Genomic DNA, 26,909 nt, shown 5'->3' on the forward strand with positions numbered 1-26,909 from the left:
ATATGAGATCACTGGCAATCAATCACACACAAGACCGAACACAGCGAGGGCCAGAAGGTTTCTTTTAATTTCACCAATTTAAATAACAAATCAGAACATCCCTCTCCTTTCCTGGTAACATGTCCTGGGATCTTACAATGACAAGTTTTTAAACTACAAACCACAGACTCTTTGATCTGAGTTTGAGGGGATTTTGTTTTTTGGTTTTTGGGGTTTTTTTATTATTATTATTATTTTGTTTAGTTTGGTTTAGTTTTTGAGACGCGGTTCCATATAACTAAAGCTGGCCTTGAACTTGTATAAAGAGAATGACTTTGAATTTCTGTTTCTTCTACCCACACCTCCTGAGTGCGGGGATTACAGACCTTTGCCATCCACAGTTAAATATGCTGCTTAACCTTAGAAGAGTCATACTTTAGCATCCAGCTGTAAGGTACGTTTTGGTACCATCTGAAGAGACAATCATCACATAAAGCTTTAGATACCATTGTCATTGTTCCCAACGCTGGGGCTGTGCTGTGTTGTTGGGGAACGGGGTTGATTGATTGGTTCTAAGTCTGGGGTAGGGGTTTTAGTTGGGTGGGTTGGGTTTTTGGCTTTTTAAGTTTTTTCCCATTGTATCTATTTCTTTATTTATTTGTATGCTTGTACGTATGTACGGGTATGCACAAACCGACCCAAGCACTTGTGAAGACAGAGAACAGTTTGTAGGTTCTCTCTTTCCACCACATGAAACTCAAGCCACTAGGTTTTGACAGCAAGTGCCTTTCTTACTGAAATAGGATTTCACTCTGCATAGCCCATAGTGGTCTTGAACTCATGACCATCCTCCTGCATCAGCCTCCCAAGTGCAGGATTACATACATGAGTCCCTATTCCCAACAGCATTGTTTAACTCCCTTACAAAACAAGATTTTTACCTGCAAAGAGAGATAAATCGAGCCTAATATACAAGCTATATTTATCTTTCTCTTTACAAACAGCATCAAAGAGCAGCACTACAGCAATAAGACACAAAAAAGGCACAGCTTGAACCTTTGCTGGGTGCAGTTTTCACCAAAAATAACCTAATGAAGTGAACGGTTACCCGGGGTTAACTGGCTCAGCGCTGTCTCAGAGAAGCCCCAAGCAGTGCCATCTCAGAGAGGCTGCGAAGACAGATGCCCTTGGAGACAGCGCAATCGTCAGCTAAGAGTTTACAACTCCGGGAGGAGCTAAAGGTATGTGAACTTGGAAACAAGAAACACAGGTTATCATCCCGGAGCAACAGTACAGGACACTACAACCCCAAACACACTGGTAGGAGCTTGGAGGCTCCAGCTAACTCCAGGACACTACTGTACGATCCTGCATCAGCATCTTCTGGGCTATCGGTTTGTTCAGCAATAAAGTGGAGATGATCATATTCTCAGCTCACCAATAAAGTGGAGATAACCACATTCTCAGCCCACCCTCCAAGTATCATAAATCCCATGGCCAAAATAAAAAAACAAAATAAAAATAAGTAAGTTGAATTCCAGACCCAGCGCCCACTGGTGAACCCCAGAAGCAGGACCCGACAGTCAGTTTCCTCACTAGACAGCAACAAGTCTTTGCGGCTGGGAAGGCTTTGATCCTGAGAGCTTCAGGGGTGGGAAACAGACCATCAGGAACTATCAGAGCCCGGCAGCAAGCAGTGCCCACGTGTCAGGCATCGCTCTGTGTGAGCTTCTTTAGCAGCCCCGCCAGGGTGAACATCAGCACCACACAGGAATCGCTCACTCCCCACACCTCAGCGACACAGACTGAACACGCCTGCTCTAAAGATCTGATCTGGAACTGTCCCCCAGCAGTTTAGAGCACTTAAGGCTCTTACAGAGGACGCAGGTTCAGTCCCCAGAACACATAGCTCACAGATTCCTAGAACTCTGGCTCCAGATCTGCTGCCTCTTCTGGTATCCATGGGCAACCACATGCACACACACCCACGTAGACACACCTGCATACATTTAATTAAAAATAAAAATAGATCTTTTAAAAAAATATACCTTAGGGAGAAGAGGAATGGGGAGATGATGTGATTATATTTCAATTAGATTTTTTTACCAGAGAGACAGACAGACAGATAATATCCCTACAACTCTGTGAGTGTGCACTGCACAGCATCTCAGATTTCTCATTTGGGTGATTAAGAAAGCTGAACTGGAAACATCTATGCAAATACTCCAAAGGCTAGTGTGCTAGATAGTTTTATGTTAACTTGACACAAGCTGCTATCCTCTGAGGGGAAGGAGACTCAGTTAAGAAAAAAACACCCCCAAAAGATCAGGCTGGCGGCAAGCCCATAGGGCACTTTCTTAATTAGTGATTGATGGGGAAAAGGACCCCGACACTGTGGGTGATGCCATCCCTGGGTTCCATAAGAAAGCAAGCTGAGCAAAGCTATCAGGAGCAAGCCAGTAAGCAGCTCCCCTCCAGGGCCTCTGCATCTGTTCCTGCCCTGACTTCCTCAGGGATGGACAGTGATGTGAAGTGTAAGCCGATTCAACCCTTTCCTCCCCAGGTTACCTTCGGGCACAGTGTTTCATCAGAGCAGTAATTACGTTGGTCGTAACTAAGACACCTAACGAACCCCAAAGGCTGACTTCAGGCAGGAGCAATTTACACCGCAGCCGATCAGCTGTTGAAATAATACGCACTGGATGGTTACCTACTCTGATGGAAATGAAGGTGACTAAGATATTTGCTGCTACAGACCTAGCAGGAGTCTTTGCCAGTCCCTTTTGTGCCTTGGGAAATGACTCCGTTCAGAGAGTACCTCTCCAGGTTTAACCATTAGTTTTTGGGTAAGGTACTTCCAGAAGGAAAGGACGGGGCTGAGATCATCCAGTCAAGAGCTACCTGTCCCCTCCATATCTTAACCTGCCACTCATCACATCCAAGAGAGAAAGATCATAGAGGCTGCCAAGTGGAACCCAACAATGGCCTCTCCTAACCGCTCCAAGGTCAAACCACTGCGCTCTGGAGGCAATATTTCTCCCTAAGAAAGTTCTCCTCAAGAGCAAGACCAGAGAGTGGGCAGCATGTCTGCAGAGTCCAGTGGACGGAGGAGCTGTTGTCACGATGAACATCACAGGATTGACACACCTGAGATAAGAGAGGACAGCCAGGGGAGAGATCTATACTCCCAACCACACAAGGAGGTAAATGAAACCCCAGCATCAGCATCAGCATCAACTCAAAGAGAAAGGGATGTGGAGGAGGCCTGAAGACAGAAGGGGGGGATCAAATACCCAAGATATCCAAGGGACAGGGAGCCACAGCAATGCAGCAAGCCGCTCACCTCCTGTTAAAATATCCGGGGTGAAAATTCAGTTCTATTCAGCATGCCCTTTTAGGGAGCACACAGAGATGAAATCCCTTAATAATCTTTCCAACAGATGCTCAAGTCCAGTGAGGGTGGGAAGCAGAGAGACAGCAAGGAGCCCCATCCTCACAGGTTAAGGAGAGAAACTGGATGCAGAAGGAACACTCTGAAGTCAACAGCCCGTGTGACCATGGTGTGTTTGACGCTATCAGGGTCAAGGTTCTGAAGGAGCAGCAGACTCGTCCAGGCCCACAGAGGGCAGAGGAGGAGGCAGCAAGCACACACTCCCAGCCCACAGAGCGTAGAGTAGACAGCAGTCACACACTCCTGCCCCACGGAGGGCAGAGGAGGAGACAGGCACACACTCCTGCCCACGGAGGGTAAAGGAGGAGACAGTCACACATTCCCAGTCCACGGAGGGTAGAGGAGGAGGCAGGCACACACTCCTGGCCCACAGAGGGTAAAGGAAGAGTTAGTCACACATTCCCAGTCCACGGAGGGTAGAGGAGGAGACAGGTACACACTCTAGCCCACGGAGAGCAGAGGAGACAATCACACACTCCTGGCCCACAGAGGGTAGAGGAGGAGACAGGTACACACTCTAGCCCACGGAGGGCAGAGGAGACAATCACACACTCCTGGCCCACGGAGGGCAGAGGAGGAGACAGGTACACACTCTAGCCCACGGAGGGCAGAGGAGACAATCACACACTCCTGGCCCACAGAGGGTAGAGGAGGAGACAGGTACACACTCTGGCATCTATCTCAGAACATCTACTTTATCAGAATTTCCTTTGGGGAATTTAAGACCTTGCGGGTCAAGACTATGTGCCCAGTTCAGGCCCAGGAGGAAAACTAAAGGACACAAATCAGGTCATGTTTCTCCTCCCTAAAATAGATCCTCCTCAAATGTGAAGCCAAAGTCACCACAAGGTGGCTGTACTGACAGGTGTTTGGAAATTGAAGATTCCAAAACCCAGTGTCACCTTTCCTCTGACTCCTGGGGACATTGCTAACTCCTGCCGCCTCCCACTCAGGGCAACATAGGCATTGCCATGCCAACCGCTGCTCGCACAGAAGGGATCCGCTCTGCTCTGGCCTGTCTGGGGATGCATCGTGTGGTGACATCACTTACTCTTTGGTTCCGCGCTTGCTTGTCACAGCCATTATAAACCCAGGCTGACTTGATTATAACATGAGCTAAAGAGTAAGACCCTATGTCAAAAAAAAAAATGCAGGCCGGGCGGTGGTGGCGCACACCTTTAATCCCAGCACTCGGGAGGCAGAGGCAGGTGGATCTCTGTGAGTTCGAGGCCAGCCTGGTCTACAAGAGCTAGTTCCAGGACAGGCTCCAAAGCTACAGAGAAACCCTGTCTCGAAAAAACTAAAAAAAAAAAAGAAAATGCAAAAAGCAAAGCCCATTTACTACAGACTACTCCCAACACCATCTCCAGGGGCAATGACATTTGGTACCACTCCCAGGGACTCGGAAATAAAAGGCTTTACTGTGAACTACATGCAGCCATTTTACAGACAAAAAACTAAAGCCTGAGGCAGAGAAAGGAAGCAACCTGGTCAACATCGCCAGCAGCGCTAAGCACAAAACACCCCTTCTTCGCTTGAGCTGCTTCGTCTTCCATGGTGAGTGTAGGTTCTCAGACTAATAAATGGAAGTGCTGAGTCTCGGGCATGCTGTGACTGTGAGGTTTCTAAACCAAAGACCTTGAAGAACGCCAACAAACCCCTTCAGAGCCACAAACCATGGGGCAACCCACCAACCGAGCACAGGAGCCTTGTGGCGGACAGACACCCGGACAACAGGCCCCTTCTAGTCCACGGGGAGCAGCCAGCTGCCTCCGACAGCTGCTCAGCCCACGGCCGTCCCCAGAACTAACCTCCAGGGCCCTGGGCCCCACCTGGAAATGCAGAGACTGGAGGAGGCCTGCTTTTCTGTCCACCTGGAAGCAGAGCCTCACATCCCCAGGTTACGGCGGGGCTGGCTCTGCTCCCGAGCAATGAGTCCAGGAGATAAAATAATAAACAATCCCTATTAATTCTCAAGAACAAGAAACAGGGCTTCTCAGTTCTGGCTTGGCTCTGACCTGCACCCCACAGGGCAGCAGCTCTGACCAGTTTCTCTCCAGATGGTGGTTTGTACTTTTCCAGGCAGCATACCATCTCCCAGAGCCTAGCCTCACCTTCCTCCCGCCCTTTAAGCTTTCCCAGCCTCCTCTCTGCCTGGGGTCTGTGTGCCCAGAACTTTACAACACCTCCGAATCCACTGCCACCTACAGCTTTCATTAGCAGACTGTTTACTGCCTCCTTCCCTGTTTGGAAAGCTTAAGTAGAACCAGGCCTCTACCACGCCTGGGAGTACTCCACCCGGCTCCACCGGCCAATCAATGCTCTCGCCAGCAGAGAAGAGCGTTTGCTTGCACAGCTCCCCTCCTACACATCTTGGCTGGCCCTAGGCCAAGGCAGGACCATGCTGGAAGCCAGCCCTGGGAGCCGGCACAAGGCTCCAACCCCTGGATCCTGCCTTGGTAAGAGGAGACTGTAGAAGAGGGGCAAAGATGAGCAAATAAAAAAAAAGGATGTACACACTAAGCCAAGAGCATAGGAATGAAAGAAAGGGCATGAAACAAAGTAGCTGAATGCTTTTGTCAGGGGTCCTCCATGTAATCCATATACAAAAGAGAAAAGGGGGGCTGGAGAGATGGCTCAGTGGTTAAGAGCGTTGCCTGCTCTTCCAAAGGTCCTGAGTTCAATTCCCGGCAACCACATGGTGGCTCACAGCCATCTGTAATGAGGTCTGGTGCCCTCCTCTGGCCTGCAGACATACATGCAGACAGAATATTGTATACATAATAAATAAATAAATATTAAAAAAAAGAGAGAAAAGGGGGAGAGGAGGAAGTAGGAGGGGGGGAGAGAGAGAGACTTGAAAAAACTGGACAAGAGGAAGAAGGGGCGGGATGGCAGATAAATGATCGACCGCTTTGTCAACTCCTAACTGAATGTATTAAAAATGTCACCGAGTATCCACATCCAGGTCCCGTTCAACAGTCTAGGAGTTCAGGAAATGGAAGAGTTCATGGGACGGCTCAGGCGGCAAAGCGCTGTTCAGGCAAACAGGGTGCAGTGCAGGGTGTTCAGGACCCTGGCAGAAATGGTCAAGGAAGAAACTTGCACCTGTCATTGTTGCACGGTGGAGACTGGAGGGGACCTGGAGTCAAGCCAATCAGTGAGACCCAGATGCAGTGAGACCTCACCTCAAAGAATGAGACTGAGGGAGAAACCTAACTCGACATGCCTCCACATGCAAGCATACATATGTGTATGCATGTGCACTTGTGTACACATCAGTGTATACATATAGACACACGCAGAGAAACACACAAACTCACACACAGACAAACTCACACAGAGACACACACACAGAGACACACGCAAACACACAGAGACACACACACATACACAGATAAACTCACACACAGAGACACACACACAAACACACACAGAGAAACACACACATGCACAAACTCACACCGAGACACACACAGACACACACAAACTCACACACAGACTTACACACACACAATCTCTGTCATTACAAGGATCAAGGATTTGAACCTCTATAAGGGAAGCAAGCTAGTAAGTAGCCAAAGGGAAGAAAACAAGCAAGAAGCCAACAGCAAGCAAGCCAGCAGGATGATCCTTGCCTGATGAAGTCTCATTCTGGGGAAGAGGTCATTCTGACAGGGGAGACAAACCGAGAAAGTCACCCCAGCACCAATGAGGAACTAGGAGGGCAAACCTACCAATACCCCTGCTGTGCTGGGGGCGGGGAGCGGGGTGCTGTGCCACTGCCTTTCAGCCCTTGATCAATTTTCCCCCATTTTTGGGTTTTTTGACTACTCTGGCATCTTTAAGTATTTACCGGGTGTTAGGTAATGAAGCGTGTGGCACTGTTATCACTCACGGCAGCCCTGAGATCATGCCCTGTGAGTCTTCTAAATTTGCCTAAATTAATTTTGCTTCAGAAAAAAAAACCCTATTTCTATGCAGCTAGCTATGAAAACTCACCCATTAGAAGTTGCTAACTCTTCTAATTAGTCTCCCCAGACCCGGGCATCAAACAAACCTGTCAGGTCGGGAGAGCATCAGAATTAAAGGGATTCCTAAAATAAGAAAAACGTAGCTGCTTATGCCAGCCAGGCCTTGGTCACTGTGACGAGAGGACTGAGAGCCAGCTATGATGGCACATACCTGGGAGGGATCCCAGCATTCCAGAACTGAATGAGGAGGACCCTTGGGCTAGCTTGGGCTACCTAGTAGAATATTGTCTTAATAAAGGAAAACAGACATAAGATTCATTGTGGCTGTTTCTGGAGTTCTAGCCCACAGTCGGTGGCCCTACTCCTTTGGGCCTGTGGCCAGACAGCACTCTGAGCACGTGAAGAGCCCATGAAGAGGAAAACTGCTACCGCATGGCCAAGAAAACAAAAGGACAATGAAAGCAATGACGGCAGATGTGACTGGTCCTCGGCAAGTGGACACGCCTATCTCGAAAACACTTCTCACTGGGGAAGCCTCCTAAAGGTTAAACCCCATCTCAATAGGCTGTTCATGAGACCGAACCTTCAAGGCATGCCTTTGATGGGCATTCATTATCCAAACCATAGCAACAGCCTTCCAGCTCCACCAAGAAAGGCTTTCTCGAGGCCAAGGCTGTCCGACAAATACATAATTTTAAATTGTCTAGTAGCCACACTTAAAAAATTAAAAAAAAATAAGTGGAATTGAAAAATCTGTTTTATTTACCACAGTGAATGATAAATATTATTACAGCAACATACGATCAATACTAAAAGTCAGCAATAGTGGGTCCTGCATTCTCCCCTTTCTTACTAGGTGTCCTTGTTCAGTTTCCATTGCTCTGACAAAACACAGACCAGCAGGAACTCGGGGGAGAAGGAGTTTATCTGACTACCCTTTTTATACAATCCAAGACCACCGGCCCAGGGACGGCATTGCTCACAGTGGGGTGGGCCGTCCTGCATCCATCAGCAGCAGGAAAATGTCCCACCGGCCAACCACAGGGGGTGACTCCTCTACTGAGGTTGCCCCATCCCAAAAGTGACAGGTTTACAACTGACAGAAACGCCTGTAGCTGGCTCTCAGACGAGTGACCGAGTGACCAACCACAGCAACCAGAGAGCTACAGACCATCAGATTGTGATGTGCAGCCAGGAGAGCCCAAGGTTAGATAATTAGTTGTCCAATACAGGATGTGTTAGGCTTTTCCTTAGCACAGCCCCTAAGGCAGTGGTTCTCAGGCTCCCTAATGCTGTTCCTCTTGTTGTGGTGACCCCCAAACATAACATTATTTTCTTTGCTATTTCATAACTGTAATTTTGCTATTGTTATGAATCATAATATAATATCTGTGTTTTACGATGATCTTAGGTGATCCCTGTGAAAGGGTCATTGGAGCCCCAAAGAGTTCATAACCTTTAGGAATGCCCTAAGGAGACAAAGAGACATTGGGTCTATCTGGAACAGCTGCCTGGAATAAGGAGAACCACCCCAGAGATGAGTTTCAGATCCAAAAATTCAACACATTCGATGTAATGGAAACACAAGGGAGAGACAAAAACAGCGGGTGGAAGAAAGAGACATCGCCTCACAGTGTGAGAGGCCATACTGGAGGTGACAGCAAACACGTCAACCTCAAGAGTGACACCCAACTCTACTCCCAGACGCTGGCTGGAAGAATACTGCTTTACTAATCCACCGCTCCTCACCAACGAGTCCTTAAATCATGTACGGCTTTTAACTGAGGAAACAACTCTACCTGACAGGAAGCTAAGCTCCCTGGATTAGTGGTCTGGGCTCTGCCTCCTCCCAACACAAATCAGACAAGAGTCTACAGCAGGCACTCTGGGAACTTAATTTATCCCTATCTGATCAAAACTTCATCCGTTTCAAGTCTTGAGCCATCCAAGAGTTCTGGAAGGGTAACTGCTGGTTGAGTGGGAATAGCTGGGCAATTTCCTCAAGGTCCTGTCATTACCCACTGATACCACATGGTCTTCCCACCCCACTGTCCTTGTATCATCTCTATTGGAGATTTCCTGGTTGTTCTGACCCAAATGCCTGACAAAGGCTACTTAAGAGAGGAAGGGTTTACTCTGGCTCCCAGTTTGAGAATTCAGTACCTTCTGGCAGGGAAGGCATGGTAGCAGCAGGTTGAAGTGGCCCAGTCACACCGCATACAATCAGGGCGCAAAATGCGCGCTAGCTTTCTCCTCTCTCTTTAGTGCAGGAACCTCGGTCCATGAGCCAGTGCCTGTATTCAGGGTGGGTCTTTCCATGGCCTGAGATATGTTTCCATGGTAATTCTAAATCCCATCAGGTGGACAATGATGAACCATGACACCTTCATAAATCCAAAGCATATACAGATGAGCTCAGACATTTTGGTATTCGTGACGCTCGCGGGCAAGAATCTACACCAAGCCGCATGGTGGGCAAGAGTTTTCACCGAGCTGCATGGTGAGACAGAGTCTTCACTGAGCCGCATGGTGAGACAGAGTCTTCACCGAGGCACATGGTGAGCAAGCGTCTTCACCGAGCCGCATAGTGGGCAAGAGTCTCCACCGAGCTGCATGGGAAGATGGCCCCACTGGGAAGACTGCAAAGCTCCGAGCACCTTGAACTGCCTACAGGGTGCTTTGGGGGAAACCCTGCACCCCTCCTCTGTCCAGTTTTGTCCTTACTGCTTCCGCCTCACAGTTCAGACCCTCTCCAGGATGGTCTGTGCTAGCAGCGGAGATCCCAAATAACTGGTCTGTGTTGAAGCTTTCTACACAAGCAAGAAGGGACTGCTAACTTCCTGGGTCCCCAGCGTACACCATGTTGACAGGGCATCCTCAGGAATGAACGCTTAGTCTCACTGCAGTCCTTAGGAGTAGCCGCCCAGCCCCTCAGGAGGTAAGGAAACTGGACCCTGAGCAAGGTCACACATGATTCAAGTTCCTTATCTAAGACCTTCAGCCGACTCCTTGCGTAGAACTCTGAGCTCTACCCAAGCTGTTTTCCCTGTAAGTACCTAAGTTAGACACAGTAAGAGCTGTGGTAATAACAAAACTGAGCAAACATAATACACAATGATAAAAGTTTCATGACTGTACTCTGCTTCTCTTCGAAAAGCCAAGACAGCTATCATGCTCAGACCATGGCCAACTACAGGTAACTGAAAGTGTGCAGTGTGAGACCTGGAAAAATGGATGCTTGCTGCATGAAGCCAAACAGCACAAACTCAGGCAACCTTGATCACAGGTCTGTGTCGTCATCCCCCTCTCCCCGTCCAACCAGCGGCCTTCATCATTCCCTGTGATCACGACTGCACAGGAGAGCAAGCTGTGTTTGCAAACTTCAAGAACACTCACAGAGATCCGCCTGCCTCTGCCTCCCAAGTGCTGGGATTAAAGGCGTGCGCCACCACTGCCCGGCTAAAATTATGCTACTTTTATACAATAGAATTTTATTCAGCAGTAAAGAAACATGAAGTTTCAAAGTTTGAAGGAAAATGAATGGCTCTGAACTCTTACACACATGGAAGTGACCTAGACTCAGAAAGAAGTCGCATGTTCTCTCTTGCATGTGGACTCTAGATTTCAAAGTGTGGACTTCAACTATGAAACTAGAGAATCTAGAGAGACCAAGAAGGGGGTAGGAGGGAGACACCGAGGAAGGGGAAGGGCGACAACAGAACACACAAACCATAAAATCGGGAGTGAGGTTTCAGAGGTGGAGGGGGCAAAGAGAATCAAGAAACCAATTCTATTCGAAAACTGTCACAGTGAAGCCTAATACTTTCTATGCTGAGTAAAATCAATTAATTAGGAGCTGGGAAGATAGCTTTTTAGTACTTGCTGCTCTTGCAGAGGACTTAAGTTCCATTCCCAACATCCACATGGGAGCCCAAGACTGTAGCTGCAGGGCCAGAGGATCTGACACCTTCTTCTGACTTCCACAGGCACCAGGCACACATGTGGTATGCATCCAAAAATGTAGGCAGACACTCATAGACATAAAATAAAAATACAATTTTTAAAAATAAATTTTAAAAGCTAAGCAATGTATGAGTCAATACTGACTTAAAGCCTCCTGCCTGTCTAGTAAAGATAATACTGCCCGGTTCAGAGTGCACGTGCTATCCGGGTATGTCAATCACTGTCCTCAAGCAAGTTTAACACCATGTGACTTCATGGAAAAGTCTACATGACATGCTTCCAAAGAGCTCTGGTTTCCCCTGAGTGTGAATAGGCCCATGCTTTCACATGTGCTGGCCTAGGTTGCAACGTCCCAACTCTTAACTCCAAGCAAGGGGAGAGGTCCCTGGAAATATGGCTCTGTGTTTATAGCTGAAACAAAAGCCAAAAATGGGTTTTCCAGAAGCCGTGGGCAGAGGAGGGGCAGGCTGCCATACCGAGGCAGCATGCCCACAACACCCCAGAGGTCGCTTGTCCCAGCCGTCTACTACGCTGTCCTGCCATGGAAACACACCAGATTTAAACAGGTGTTGGAGCAGTATAGGGGCCCCACAAATGGGAAGTGGAGAGATGCACAGCTGGCGACAGAGTGAGGGTTACAGACCTAAGTGGTCCCCAGGCTTCCGGAGCCTGTTCAACTTCACCTCACACACACTTAAGCATCCATTTGCCTCTGAGAGCACACACACACCCCATATATAAAACCTCTCAACAGGAAATTTCTTCCATTCTTAAGTGGTCTCGCCTAAATAAAATACCTTTGACAGACCACTCTGAGCTATTACGTTGTGTTAAATGAGAAGAAAAAGAATGAGTTCCTTATTCTATAATAAAGTCTGCTCAGCAGAGAGGTATCACGTGGCCACATAGGGCTGCCCAGAAGGATAAGAAAGAAATGCAAAGGAATGAGGGGAAAAGTGGCCTTCACACACACACACACACACACACACACACACACACACACAGAAAGAGAGAGAGAGAGAGAGAGAGAGAGAGAGAGAGAGAGAGAGAGAGAGAGAGAGAACTAGACGGAGCTTTAGGGATAGCCCAGCCCAGGTCCACCCACACAGTGTCACTGGAGGACAACCATGTAAATCATCGCATCTAAGTTCTGTGGACTTCTGCACACCATAGACTCTCTTGGTTCTCTACTGTTCTAGAAGATGTTTTAAGAAGATTTATTTTAACTTATACCTGAGCACAGGCGTATGGCACGGGTGTGCAATTGCCTGGGGAGATCAGAAGAAAACTTTGAGCCCCCGGAGCAGGAAGTGCTCTTAAGCACTGAAACCATTTCTCCAGTCCCTTAAGGATGTTTTAATTGTGGCATGTACACAGTAGTTAAAGGGCCCACAACAATGGAGTTCAGTGGAGAAAGGCGGCTTCTCGAGCGGACCCATGAATACCACTGCTAATGTATCCATTACTTCCTTGAAGAAAGGCGTGCTCATTCTTTGCCCGAAACAAAGTAAAAAATGAAGGGAAACATTTTATCTGAACATCTCATAAACTCAACAAGAATGCGCACCTGCCCTCCCACATCCAGCCTGTCTCCAGACATTCCCCTCACCAAGAAGTCCTGCTTCACCTCAGGGCCAGAGCAATGGAGCCAGCCAGGGTGGAAATCTCATCAGTCTGTGAGCAAACCGTGAGCCAAAACCAAACGTGCCAGCATTTATCACAGCAACAGAAGTCCAGGGCAGTCAGGTACGGACACACACAGAAACTGGCAGGAGCTCTGGAAGGCAGTGTGGCAGTTCAAATCAAGGACCAGTTTAGGAGATGCGACGAGCTCTGAGGCGGAGCCATGTTAAGCATCCCTGAGACCGTGCTGGTGGCACAGAGAACCATTTGACACAGCTCATCCAGGGAAACTTCACCTGGGGCTGGAGGGGGTGGAAATTCTGGGGAGACGGCTCAGCAGACTAGCACTTTATCTGCTGGGCAATCTCATCATGGGGATGTAAATTCGCTCTAGTCAAAGTCAGGCAGGGGGTACATCTGGAACCGTGCTTGGGAGAAGGGGTTTGAAGGAAACATTAAGGCTCAGATGTTCTCTGGCCAACATGTCAAGCTCAGTTGAATGAGAGACCCTGTCTCACAAACATAAAGTAGAGAGCAATAGAGGAAAACCCAAGGTCAACCTCTGGTCTTCACGCAAGCATGTGGGAGTGAGCATACCTGAACATACGTGTACACGTATGCATATATGACACACACAAAAAAAGTAAAAGAAAGCAATAGAGAGAGAGAACTTCAAAGAAACGAGCAGGTGGTAATGGCACATGACTTTAATCCCAGCAGAGATTAAAGAGAATTCTGTGAATTCGAGGCCAGGCTGGTCTACGCAGAGAGTTCCACGACAGTCAGGGCTACATTAAAATAGCCCTGTCTTGAAAAACCAATCAATAAATAAAGAATTTCCAAAGAATCTGAAAATAGAAACTTTACAAGTTAGAGGAGAAATGGCTCAGTGGCTAAGAGCACTGGCTGCTCTTCCAGAGGACCTGGGTTCAATTCCCAGCACCCACATGGCAGCTCACAACTGTCTGAAACTCCAGTTCCAGGGGATCTGACACCCTCATATAGACATACATACAGGCAAACACCAATGCACATAAAATAAAATCAACAGAATACAAATATGGAATTTTAGCAGGATGACTAAGTCAGTGACCAACTCAGTGGAACGCGAGATGATTATAAAAGGCAGCCGGGGAAAAATGGCTACATTACAGGTGGATGGTACAGTGTTCCAGGAAAAGAGCCAAAACACAAAACTGCCCCTGTGAAGTTGCAAGTGAGTATAAAGTCGGAAAAAATAAAGATAAGAAAAAAAAAAGAAGTCAAGAGCAATCATGCTCCTACGGAAGGAATGTAGACGAACCCCCCCCCCATTGATGTTCCTTATTGTTCTTACTAATTCATGTCATTGTCAAAAACATTTCCAGAGAGCAGACAAAGTGCCATGGCCACCACGTCCTTATCCAGTAAGCCCTGCTGACCTAGGTCCACAAACCAGAGGGAAGGGAGCCTCGTCAGAGCGAGAGCCGCGTCCCTTTCCACACTCAGCCGTTCTCCCACAGCCCTCTGCCCAGCCTAGGCACGGGCCATGACGTCCCTACCATCCTCTGCCTCTGCGGGATGGTGCTCCAGCCCATGTGAACTCGTTCTCTCTGGGGCGGGAACTCTGCTCCCCCATCTCTACCTGTCTCCGACCCGCACGGACACTCTCTAACACCCCATTACTCCCTACCCATTAACTTACTGCCCAGGTTTTCTGCAGCCATCTGCAGGCTGGGCTTTGGCTTGAGGGCCCGAGCATTCATACTGAAGAAAGTCTAGTCGCAGCTGGATTCAACCCAGAAGCAAAGGTGTGGTTGTATTGTGTGTGTGTGTGCATGTGTGTGTGTGTGTGTGTGTGTGCATGTGTGTGTTCCCTGCTTGCCTTCCTGGTTGTTGTGCAGTCTCACACTTCCCCCTCAGATCTACAGGCTGCCCGACTCAGTCCAGCATCTCATTTACCCGAGTTGTAGGCTGCTTACCAACTAAGAAAGCCGAGAAAGGGCAGTTCAGAAACTGGAGGCAATTCTAGAGAAAGGCTGAGATCACAGAGCACTTGTGTCATTGGAAACATGAACGACAGATCCGTGGCTTTGGAAAAAGAAAGGAAGTCATTGGCTCTGTGAGCTCAGCACACGTCAGGGTCAAGGACCTCGGGTGGAGCGTGATCAGAAAAGGTCCATCAGTGGGACTAATCCTGCCATTTAGATGTAATCACTAGGCACTTCTGACGCCCCCAGCCCCCACTCCCATCCCCAGCAACCTCTGTCTCCCAGAGCCTCTATTGTTGAGGAGTCTTGGCCATTAATCCCCTTGTGTAAATGAACTGCAAAGAAGAAAACACAGTTGGGGAATTTCCTGATAGCTCCACCCACCGTCACCGGACACGCATACTCCAACCTGTGACTTCACTGATTATCAAAGTCCCATTTGTTTTAGTCTTTATACAAATATCAAGAAAAGAAGAGTACCACACTTCAATACTTCAAACATGAAAATATATGTAAAAATATTTACAGCGAGTATCTTCCCATCTGACACAATAAAGAGAAATTGTAGTGACTCAACATATCGTAATGAGGATAGGAAACACTGATAGAATGTTTATGGAAGACTCTCTTAGGCACAGGAAAAGAATGGAAAAACAAATGAACACACAGCATACATGAGAAAAGGGAGAGCGAGCCCAGGTGATCAAAGGCCATCGACTGTTAACCTGCTGGAGATCAGAGAGCTCTTACATCAAAGGAGCAAACTCAAAGACAGCCCATCTGGAGTGCGGGTCAGGAGACTAAGAACCAAACTTCAGCCGCGTCCTATTGAAGCAGCCTTGCAGAATTCCACAAAAGGCCTTCTACAAACTGGAAAAGAAAAAGAAAAACCCAAAAAGCAAAAACAAAACATACCTTACTATTGCTTGAGGGATTTACAAATCCTGTCCCGGCCACCAATTCGTTAAAGTTGTCAGAATGCTCAAAGGAAGAGTGTTGACTCAGCATGCATGAGGTCCTGGGTTCAATTCCCAGTCCCACCAAAACATACAGACAATAAAGTTGTGGGACTTGGGTGCTGCACACCTATAATCTCAGCACCTGTAGATGGGGCAAGAGAATCCAGAGCTCAAAACCAGCCTGGGATATTTTAGTGAGGGTCGGACTAACCTGAGCTATAGTGAGGGTCCACATCTCAAGGACACAAAACAAGAACATGTTGCCAAACATAATGAGCCACAGAATTCAGGCTCCCAGAGGCCTGTGAGTCTCCTGTTGGGGCTGTGGGCTGTGCCCAGCGATACTGGCAGCCACTAGATCCCTCTGCTGAAAAGAGCAGGCCAGGTGGACGAGGGTGGTGCATGCCTTTAAACCCAGCACTCGAGAGGCAGAGGCAGGCAGATCTCTGTGAGTTCAAGTCCAGCCTGGTCTACAAAGTGAGCTCCAGGACAGTCAGGCCATTACAAAGAGGCCCATGAACTCGCTTCTGCGGTGGGAAGGAGTCACAATGCTGCACCTTGGGCAGTTTAAATTTGGGGGCCACTGGTGAGGAATCACTCCCGATCCTCTGGCTCACTCCAACAAGAGCCATGAACTCCTCCCGATAACAAACAGGCTTAACTAGGTTAGCTGTCTTCGGCAGGACAATTCCAAGCCCCTGACACCAAGCCACACTTCTGCAGTAGAACCCCATCTGTCAAAGTTCTCCCCTGAAGGATGCTGGCACTGTAATGTAGCACAGGCTGCACAAACCCTTTAAGGCTACCTGAAATCGTTCAGTGCAATTGGTGAGGGACCATAGCCAAGGCTGCAGGCAGGCAGATGCAACCCCCAAGTTAAAGTCATCAACTGCCAAAGAGAGAAAAGGAGGGGAAACAACACGGACAAATCTTAAATCTATTTTTAAATAATTAATTTGTTAAATTGCTTAGTTAAGTGAAAACCAGAGTAACGCAATCTTAATTTTTTTGAAATTACAATAAGATGTGAAAGTTCAATGGATATAATTGTGGCATTCAAATTATAATTTCTAATCACTGAATTCAAGATGAGATAATTACTCTAACATTCATAACACTTTTCTAAAATATCACAGTAGACCTTTGAACGGCACCCAGAACAACTGGAAAATATTTCCAATGCTCAATGGACGGCTTATGAGGTGGGGCAGTATTCTCCTCCTCCATACAAGCAGAGCAGACAAGAAGGCCAAGGGCAAGCTATCCATGACACAGCACTATCCTGCAGCCCCAGAACAATGAAGAAGAGACTGCCTAATTTTTAAGGACTTCCCACCATTAAAAAAAAAGTGACATTCATTTAATTCAACACAAAACAATAATAAGTCAAAGTAGATATACCAAAAGAGCTCAACTAGGGCCAGCACTGGGAAGCAGAGTTCAAGGCCAGCCTGGGCTACATAGTGAGTTCTAGGTCAACCAGGGCTACGTATTGAGACGATAGATAGATACATACATACATACAGACAGACAGACAGACATAGATACATAGATATAGATAGATGAGAGATAGGCACATACATAAATAAATAATTGAATGAATGAGCAGAAATTAAGAGCAATCAGGTGCAAATATGAAGAAAACACACTATGCTCCCTCCCTACATAAACATGTTAAACATGTTACTGTGATTTTGATAATACTTGCGGAGCTGGAATAGTGCACAAAACCATGGGAGAGAGCTTGCATCTGTGAAGCCCTGGGTCCCAACATACGAGCTCATGCACAGGCATGTGCACATGTGCGTGCAGAACACACACATGCACACATACTGTATCATGTCTTCCCACGGGCACAGCTCCCACCTCGGCATGACCATCCTGACGTCACATAGTTCTTTGCTGTATGGGCTTTCCTGTGCTCTGCAGACCACTTAGAAGCATTTTTTTCTTCTTTTCCCTTCTTCTACCTTCTTCTCCTTTCTCCTCATCCTTTTCTCCTCCGCCTCCTTCTTCCTGCTAGACACCTTCTAGTAGAGACAACCAAGCGCTGCTTCCACTGCCAAATGGCCCCTGGAAGCAAACTGGCCATGGCTGAAAATCCCTGTCCTGATATTACACACACACAAATCTAAAAGCCAAGGCTGGAGAGATGGCTCGGTGGGTAAGAACACTTGCTGCTCTTCCAGAGGACCCAGTTCAATTCCCAGTACCCACTTGGTGGTTGATGACTGCACCTCTCGCTCCAGGGTGCCCTCCCCTTGCCTCTGTGGGCGCTAGACACACATGGTGAACAGACAGAAAGACAAGTTAAACATTCATACATGTAAAGGAGATAAAGAAATCTAACCCCAGCCGGGCGGTGGTGGCGCACGCCTTTAATCCCAGCACTCGGGAGGCAGAGGCAGGCGGATCTCTGGGAGTTCGAGACCAGCCTGGTCTACAAGAGCTAGTTCCAGGACAGGCTCCAAAGCCACAGAGAAACCCTGTCTCGAAAAACCAAAAAAAAAAAAAGAAATCTAACCCCAAGAGGGATCATCATAGTCTATTTTGCAGATATTTCCTTCAATTCATTGAAGGCTTTTTCATCTCTGTGTGTATGTGTATGACACATATGTGTATATAAGTGTGTGTGCCTGGTGTGCCCAGGCACACACACAGCATAGAGCATCTACGGATGTCAGAAGGCAACCTTGGCTTTTGGTCTTCACCACCACCACCCTCCTTGTCTCAGTGAGACAGGCTTTCTCAGGTTCTTTCTTGGGGATTCAAATGTAGGTCCTCACATTGGCATGGCAAGTTCTTTACCCACTGAGCCATCTCCCCAGCCCCTGAAATACCTTCTAAAATAAAGTATTTGTTTGTTTGTTTGTTTGTTTCAGTTTCTCTGAAGAGCCCTGGTTGTACTGGAACTCACTATGTAGACCAGGCTGGCCTCAAACTCACTGAGATCCGCCTGTCTCTGCCTCCCGAGTGCTGGGATTAAAGGCATGCGCCACCACCACCCAGCTTTTGTTTCATTTTGTTTGTTTTTTAAACATGTTTTTATTGTCAGTCTTGAAAAAATATGCAAAGGATATTATCAAGAAAATTAAACCATCACTCACAGAATGGAGAAAACATACAAATCAGGTCAGACCAAGGGCTCATGCACACATCCCACAAAGATGGGTCAGGGTGCGAGGAAGGAGCTCACCCAGATTCCACAAATGAATGAATAAATGAATGATAAAGAAGCCATATAACCAATTAAAGACAAAGATCAAGGTGAGGAATCAGCACAGGTCTGGAAAGAAAATACATAATTAGCCAGCAAACACCAGAAAGACACTCTGTCTGATCAACAGAGGGATGCAAATCAGAACCCGGAGGAGCCACCTCTCGCTCTCCAGATGGCTTTTCATCAAGACCCAGAAGAGCAGCCTTCAAGGATGTAGAGAAATCAGAAGCTGGGGACCTCAGAGAGGTCAGCAGAATCATCACAGAGCCAAGCAGCTCCCCGCCTAGGCTTTTGTTTAAAAGTCAAACAGACAGTACACTAACTATGTCCATAGCCATGAGCGTTCACTGCAGAAGAAAGGAGGAAGTGGTCCTTATGCCATACACTGAAAACACACAAAACACACCATATCCGACTAATGGAATATTATCCATTCATAAAAACGGATGAATTATAGACACATGCTGCCACAGCAATGACGCTTAAAGCACAGTATGCTGGGGTTCAAGAGACAGCTCAGCCGATAAAGCGTTTGCCACACAAGTATAAGGGCCATTGTTGGTTCCCTGGCGCTCACATAAAAGCCCACCTGTGACAGCTAACCTACTATCTCAGTGCTCAATGGAGACAAAGGATTCCCCAGGGCAGGCTGCCTGGCTGGACTACCCAAAGCAAGCAAGCTCCAGGCTCAGAAGAGACTTGGCCTTGGCTATACAAAAAGGGATAGCAGAGCGGTGTTGGTGCATGCCTTTAATCCCAGCACTTGGGAGGCAGAGGCAGGTGGATCTCTGTGAGTTCAAGGTCAGCCTGGTCTGCAGAACAAGTGTTAGGATAGACTCCAAAGCTACACAGAGAAACCCTGTCTCGAAAAACAAAAACAAATAATAATAATAATAATAAATAAAGGAATAAGTGGTCAAGGAAGACACTCAATGTCAACCTCTGGGCTCCTCACACACACATTCCTACATAGCTGAACACTCATGACCCCACACACACACACACAAACACGCACACACACGCATACACAAAGACAAGAAGAATCATGTTAAACCGTACACAATGGCACACATTTATGATTCCAGCGCTAGAGAGGCTGAGGCGAGAATGTCCTGAGTTGGAAGACAGCCTGTGCTATACAGCGCGTGGCCTGTGTTCCTGAAAAGTGATGTAAGCCAACCCAGGAGGCCCCAGAGACCATTCCCACTGTAAAGTGTCACCCCTGGAATGTCACCAAGCACACACACTCATCCCATCCAGCCCAGGTGCTGAGGGGTGGATGAAGAGACTCTGAGCCCAGTGTAGTGCGCACACCTGTAATTCCAGGAGTCAAGAGGTTCTCAAGTTCAAGGTCAGCCTGGGCTACTGAGCAAGAAACAAACAAACAAACCGGGAATATAGCACCTCACAGAAGAGATAGACTGAGTTCTGAAGAAAGGCCTGGGAAGGCCAGGCCTGAGATCCCTCCCCACAAACCCTGGAGCCTTCCAATAAATAGGGGGACAAGAACAGCCTGCAGGGCAACCAAGCTTCCCTAAATCCAAACAAGATAGCTCCACCCCCAGCTCTCCACCCCACCTACTCCTTTTCCACAGACCCCAGACCTGCACAGGGAACCTTCCGAGGCTGGGCCTCAGCCTGACAGGCCTGCCCCCTCCCACGGCTGCCCTGCCAGGTTTCTGGGCCCATTATCACCTCTGCAGAGTTGGCACAGGAAATCTGGAGCAGGAAGTAGACTTGATCTGTGTTTACGAGGTTCAGGGCTTGAAGGAAGATGGGAAAGTGGCAGGGGGAGGCGGGAGAGGTCCCCAGTGGTGGCGGGCTTCACAAAGACAGCCTGTGTCTGCAGGATATCCTGTCTTCCCACATGGCCATAGAAGTGTGCTTGGGGCTTTTAAGGCAAAGCAACTGACTGTCCTTAGCCCAGCACCCCTTCTACTCCACGTCCATCCCAAGGCTGGTGGGAGCTCACCCGCTGCTCCAGTCCTTCAGCCCTCCCTCGCGCATGCGTGTACCTGCAGGGGACAAACTGGTTCTAAGCCCTCCTCCGGCATGGAGACAGTTCCAAAATAGATTGGCCAATAGATAGCTCCATGATACAAACACACACAGACACACACATACACACCATGTCTGTTCCAACATATACAGACCCATGCTAAATTTAACTGTAAACAGACACGGTAGGAAATTCACAATAGAACGCGCTGAGATTAAAGGCAGGCACATCACCCCTGGTTGATGCTCACCTTTAATCCCAGCACTCAGAAGGCAGAGACAGACACATCTCTGTGAGTTTGGGTCCAGCCTAGTCTACATAGTAAATTCCAAGACTGCTAGGGCTTCAAAGCACAAAAACAATTTGTCCAGGGGTGTGGCTTAATAGCAGTGTACATAAGGCTTTGGGTTGGAACCCAAGCACTTCAAAAGTAAATAAATAAATAGAATAATTGAAACCAATGCTTTAATAAAGGTTATTTAAAACTTAAGACTTTTCTCAGATATGACATGACACACCTGAAATCCCAGCATTAGGAAGGATGAGGCAGGATTATGGTGAGAGAATGAATGAATTCAAAGACAGCCTGGCACACTGAGAAACCACATCTCAAAATAATGATAGCAGTAATAACTTACAAATCATTTCTAGAATACGAGACTTAATGCTTTGGGACTGTAATTAGCAAAGAGTAATTGAACTGTGGGAAGTAAAACTGCAGATAAAGGGACAACGCTAGTCCCTGCATCTTCAACAATGCCGTCCTCCACGCCGTCCTCCACGGAGGCAGAAGATGGAACAAGCTGGCAGTTTTGGGGGGAAGTGTTTGGTTTTGCTTTGCTTTGTTTTGTTATTTAAACACTCCCCCCTCTTATTTCTACTTCCCTATTTAAAACGTGCCCAGCAGAAAGCATCAGGCACTTTTCATATCAGACTTCAGTTTTCCTAGGTTTCAAAAATGCTGGGATAGCCAACCCCACGCCTCCCACCTTGACCTAAGTCCCGCTGTACAGGAATTACAGGAAGAAAGGTTTGCGGGAGGACCCAGACCTTGGCCTATTCTGAAGCGGAGGCTCTACTCAGCTGCCAGCGCCTCCCACAGCTTCCCCATGAATCATCACTCTTTGTTTAACCTCCTTCAAAGCAGACAACCGATCTGCCCCTGTAACCCACCTTCTCATAGCCCGCCAGCAGCGTGCCCGCTCCCTAGAGCTCTGCATCTACACTGTCAGCAAGCCCAGGCCTCCACTCCACGGCCTTGCAGAGTGCGTGATGACTGGGAGAGGAACTTCTCCAGCTAACAAAAGACCAGTGAGGTGTTCTGGAAGGATCTACCGCCCAAACTTTCAGCCCAGGCCCCTGTGAATTGCTTAACGAGATCCCTGAAGACGAGGGAACAGAGAAAGTCTTATGCTAGATGGGTGTGGAAGAGGTGCCAGGGGTGCCAGGGGTTGGGAAGGGTACAGAAGGGGAAGCTGTGCCTAACTATTAATGTGCTCATTCACACTGGAACATTGTTTCCCATCTCGGTCTGCTCCTTGCTGGGGACCATCTAATTTCTGAGCGCCTCTTTTATTTTCCTTTAATATTCTCAAGTAAGTGATGTGGCCTACAATGATGTTAAAAGACTCTTTGTTTCCTGTAGCACAGAGTTACATAAAATAGAACACCGACAGAAGAGGAGGCTTGAGGAAATATGGATGGCAGAGAAAAAGACAAGCCGTGGCCTTGGAGATTTGAGTTTACTGATCTTCTATTAAAAGTGAATAAATACATAGAAAACAAAAGGGCATAAAAACCATACACTGTTTCTGTTCCCTTGATTTATAAAAGCAACTGTGTGTGTGTGTGCTTGTGTGTGTGCTTGTGTGTGTGCTTGTGTGTGCGCGCGCACATGCACGCATGCGTGTCCCTAGGTATCCAGAAAGTCTAGGATTCTCACCAACATCAGAAATTTTGGGGTGAGACATTGGGACCAGCACAGCTTTTCCACTTGGCTTAGATGAAGTTAAAGAAAGGGGAGAACTCGCAAGAAGCCTTTGTCCTAGGCCTTTGGATGAGCACTGGAGTGTGGTTAAACTGTCAGCTAATGAGATTTCCTAACCTGGCTCTCTTTAAGTTTAGGCCCCCAACTGATCCGATCCCTGGGCAACAGCGGGAGGGTGAGGTGTAGGGCTTCTTCTGCATCCCAAAGAGCTACAGAATTCTCAGGAGAGTTCCTAAAGGGTTGGAATCCTTCCCAGGAGTGGAACTTTAAACAGGTTATCTCGCTGACTAATAGGTGTCTAGTGATGATGCTTCCTTCCAGCCTGTTCACCTCAGTGGCACATGGGGGCTGCGGGCAGTCATTCTCCATTTAGGTTGACAGACATGGGGTTGGGGGTAAAGGGGCAGTGGGGGGTATACAAGTATGGGGAGGAACTCCTGCAACCTTTGGGCAGACTGCAAGTCTCTCGCCTGGTTTTTGTTTGCCTGCTTGCTTGCTTTGGCTAGCAAAGGCCTCCAGGGTCTACATCCATAGGATTTGATGTGGCACCTAGCCGATTTGCCCCAATAACCAAAAGGGTGTTAAAACAAGAAGCATTTCTTCAATGATACCTTAGAGTGTGCCTGGGATTTTTTTTCTTTAACTATATGATTATGACTTGTTCTTTGATTTGGCTTTTTTTTTCCCAACATGAAACTGGCTTCTGATGTTTACCTAGAGAAAATCACTGGTGAAGGGCCAGGAGAACAGGAAACCCAAGTCAAAACACACTGACACTTGGAGATACTCAGTGAAATCAATTCTCCCCTTCTACCTTCCCTGCTAGACGGCCCCCATTCCCAGGGCCAACTCCCTCAATTCAGTGATAATTACTTAGAAACTTCAATGTTTACCACCCAGTCCAATTCTAGAGCCTAGTGATGTCCCAAACCTTTACAGCTACAAGACATAATTTAAACTTCCCCCATACTAGGAAGTGTTCCTTCCTCTCTCCAGAGAGCCCTTTGTTCAAAGGGCCCTCGTTCCCAGGACTCATTGCTTTGTAGGCAGTTATTGGTTCAACAGCAAGGGTTTCCCACCTGGATGGGTTTTTCCTCCTCCAGGCCTAAAGTCTGGGAGAAGCAAAGAGGGAAAAGAGGACCAGACCCGGATGGGGTCCGAAGGGTGGCCACAAAGCAGCCCATCGTGACACAGCCTTAAAGAAGAAGCAAGGAGAAAAACCTAGAACCCAGTGAAAAGTCACACACATAAAAGGGCACCGCGAGAGATTAGATAAGAATAACTAAATCTAAGACCAAGTAAAACAAGTCCTATCGGGTTTGAAAAGCAGAGTCCTTGTGCCTTGTATAATGTAAGGGGAGAGAAGAGAATCCCAAAAAAATGGAAGAAGAGAGGGTGCTCCTCTCTGTGTGAAACAGATTTCCTCAACACAGGCAACAGAACTTCAGTGTTCCCCGTGTGGCGGTCTCTGTATCACGCAGTCCATTTACACTGTCATTTCATCTCCACCACCAGCCCCCAAAAGGAGCCGCATCTCCACTCTACAGACGCACAAACTGAGGCTTTGAGAGATTAAGTTGCTCTGCCAGGAGTCACCCCGTTGGTAACTGATACTCAGCAGGAACTGGATGCCCCGACTCTTATGACCTCAGACCTCACAACCTCTGTTGAAGCTTTCAGAGTATATGCCAAGTCAGCATGCACCGGACAGACACCCGAACCCAGACGCTCTGACACCGTGATGCTGCCCAGCTGCTGCACGGGACCGCATGGGTAGCACAGAAGAAGACATGGATTGTAGCGTTCCCAAGGGCTCGCGCGCGTCCTTCAAAACCTGTCAGCCACCACGCAGGAAAAAGACAGATCAGATTCTAAGTCTATCTGACCCTGGAGGATGGCCAGAGGATGCGACTAGAAAGGGACACGCGTGGCGAGGTCCGCGCCTGGACAGCCCATCTTGACCCAGCTGGGCCAAAAGACATCAGCTCCTCTAGGTGCAGATCTGAGTGAGCGGGGCGGGGCGGGGCTGGTGAGAAGGCGCAGAGTCAGGTCTTTCCCCTGAAGCTTTGGGCCCAAGACCCGGGGAGGAGGCGTCACCTGAAGGCACACATCAACTTCTGACTCCTAGGGGGCAGGCGGCAGTGGCCCGGCCTGAGAGCGTATCTCTCGTCCAATGGCGAGGTCTGTAAACAAAAGCGGGCCTCACGCGCGTCCCCAGCCCGGTGGCCAGCCTCACGGTGCACAGGCATCGGAGAAGCAGAGAGGGAGAAGAGGACCAGACCCGGATGGGTCCGAAGCGCGGCCGCAAAGCAGAGCCCCACCACCTGGACCAGTCATTGTCTGCCCATATGTAGGATTCTGCTTTAAATGCCCCCTCCCTAGCCCACCGCAGGTCCTTCGCCCTGTGTGCCCGCCCCCACGGCTCTCCCGCGGTGTGCCCGACCCGAAGTACAGCGCGGATGGCCAAGGTGAACACCCGGCAGGGTTGGCAAAGGGCCAGGCCCGTAAGTGCCCAAGTCGGGGACCGAGACGCACACACACTGATAGACCCAGGCACACACACGCACGCCCTCCCCGAACTTGATTTAAAATCAGCCGATAAATACATAGAGATGAGGCCGCCGCAGGTCAACGCTGACCTCCTGCTGCCAGAAAAATCGAATGCCAACGTCTGGACGCTGTCACTGCCATTCGGCGCCAGCACCTGGGCTCCGCTGTCTCGCCCGGTTCCAGGACGCTCCTTTGCAGGAAAGAATTGTGCTTTCCCTCCCCAGATCACCACACCTCCCAAGTGTGTGCACACGAAAACAATACAAGCAAAGCCCGATCTGGGGGAGCTAGGACCCACCGGGAGCTCCAGTGTGCGAGAGATTGGAGTCAGGACGTGTCCGCCGTTCGCCACCGGCACCACGGCTCCAAGCATTCTCATCGCCATCCCTCGTGGAGCCTCTGGCCAGCCGGCCCGCCCCCCCTTGGGCCCGCGGTACTCACCTGTGACGTTCATCCAGGATCTCGGTGACCCGGCCCAGCACAATGCGGGGCCGCCGGGCCCCTGGGGGTGCGGGCGCCGAAGCGTTAGCCGCGCTGCAGAGCTGCGCGCCCGACGGCAGCGGCGCTGCTCAGCCCTTCGGCCCGCCCGCCGTCTGCCAATGGGAACTGTCAGGGCTCCTGGGCCAGCGGCCTCGGGGGCGGGGCCTCGGAAGCCCGTGGGAAACCGAACTCTGATTGGAGCTAGGGACAATCGCTCCGCCTCCAGCCAGCCAATCGGAGGCGGAGATTATAGTAGCGGGGCGTTCAGAGTTGGGCTGGAGACTGACAACAGGCGCACGCTGGATACCTCAGCGGCAGTCGGCCGCGGCTGGAGCCTAGGGCTAGAGGGATGCTGGCGTTGGACACTACCGGGTGCTATGACACGAGGCCCAGGCCCTGCAGCCCGGAGGAACCCCGGCAAGGATGGCGAAGCGTGCAGGCACCGGCCACAGCCAAGGAGCCCTTAACAAAGCAGCTTCGGGAGGGCCGGCTGGCCTCCGCCTCCTCCTCTAATAGGTCCGCGAGGCTGCTTGTCACCGTGCATAGGTGGAGGTGGCCAATGACGTGCACGAATGAGTTGGGGTTGGCGCGCGCGCGCGACTCGGAGGCAGTGGGATTGGTCGGAGGTAAAGGATTTTCCTGCTACCTAAGGCAGAGAGGAGGAGGGGGAAGAATGGGAGAGGAGAAGAGCCAAAAACCTTGTACCTGTGACACGTGGTCTAGTTTGGGAGGCACGTGGCTGGCTCTAGAGAGA

General features: G+C 48.9%; 1 protein-coding gene across 1 annotated transcript in view; it reads right to left on the reverse strand.

Moving 5' to 3' along the window:
- The window catches only part of Tiam1 (TIAM Rac1 associated GEF 1), a 357,642-nt gene extending 331,392 nt beyond the window's left edge, over positions 1–26,250 (reverse strand). Inside the window, exon 1 of the mRNA XM_075959442.1 lies at positions 26,117–26,250. The gene's annotated coding sequence lies outside the window, so the exon portion shown is untranslated. The remainder of the gene's footprint in view (positions 1–26,116) is intronic.
- Between the last annotated feature and the right edge of the window lie 659 nt (positions 26,251–26,909).

The sequence above is a fragment of the Microtus pennsylvanicus genome, chromosome 1 (assembly GCF_037038515.1).
Source record: "Microtus pennsylvanicus isolate mMicPen1 chromosome 1, mMicPen1.hap1, whole genome shotgun sequence".
Classification (NCBI taxonomy): domain Eukaryota; kingdom Metazoa; phylum Chordata; class Mammalia; order Rodentia; family Cricetidae; genus Microtus; species Microtus pennsylvanicus.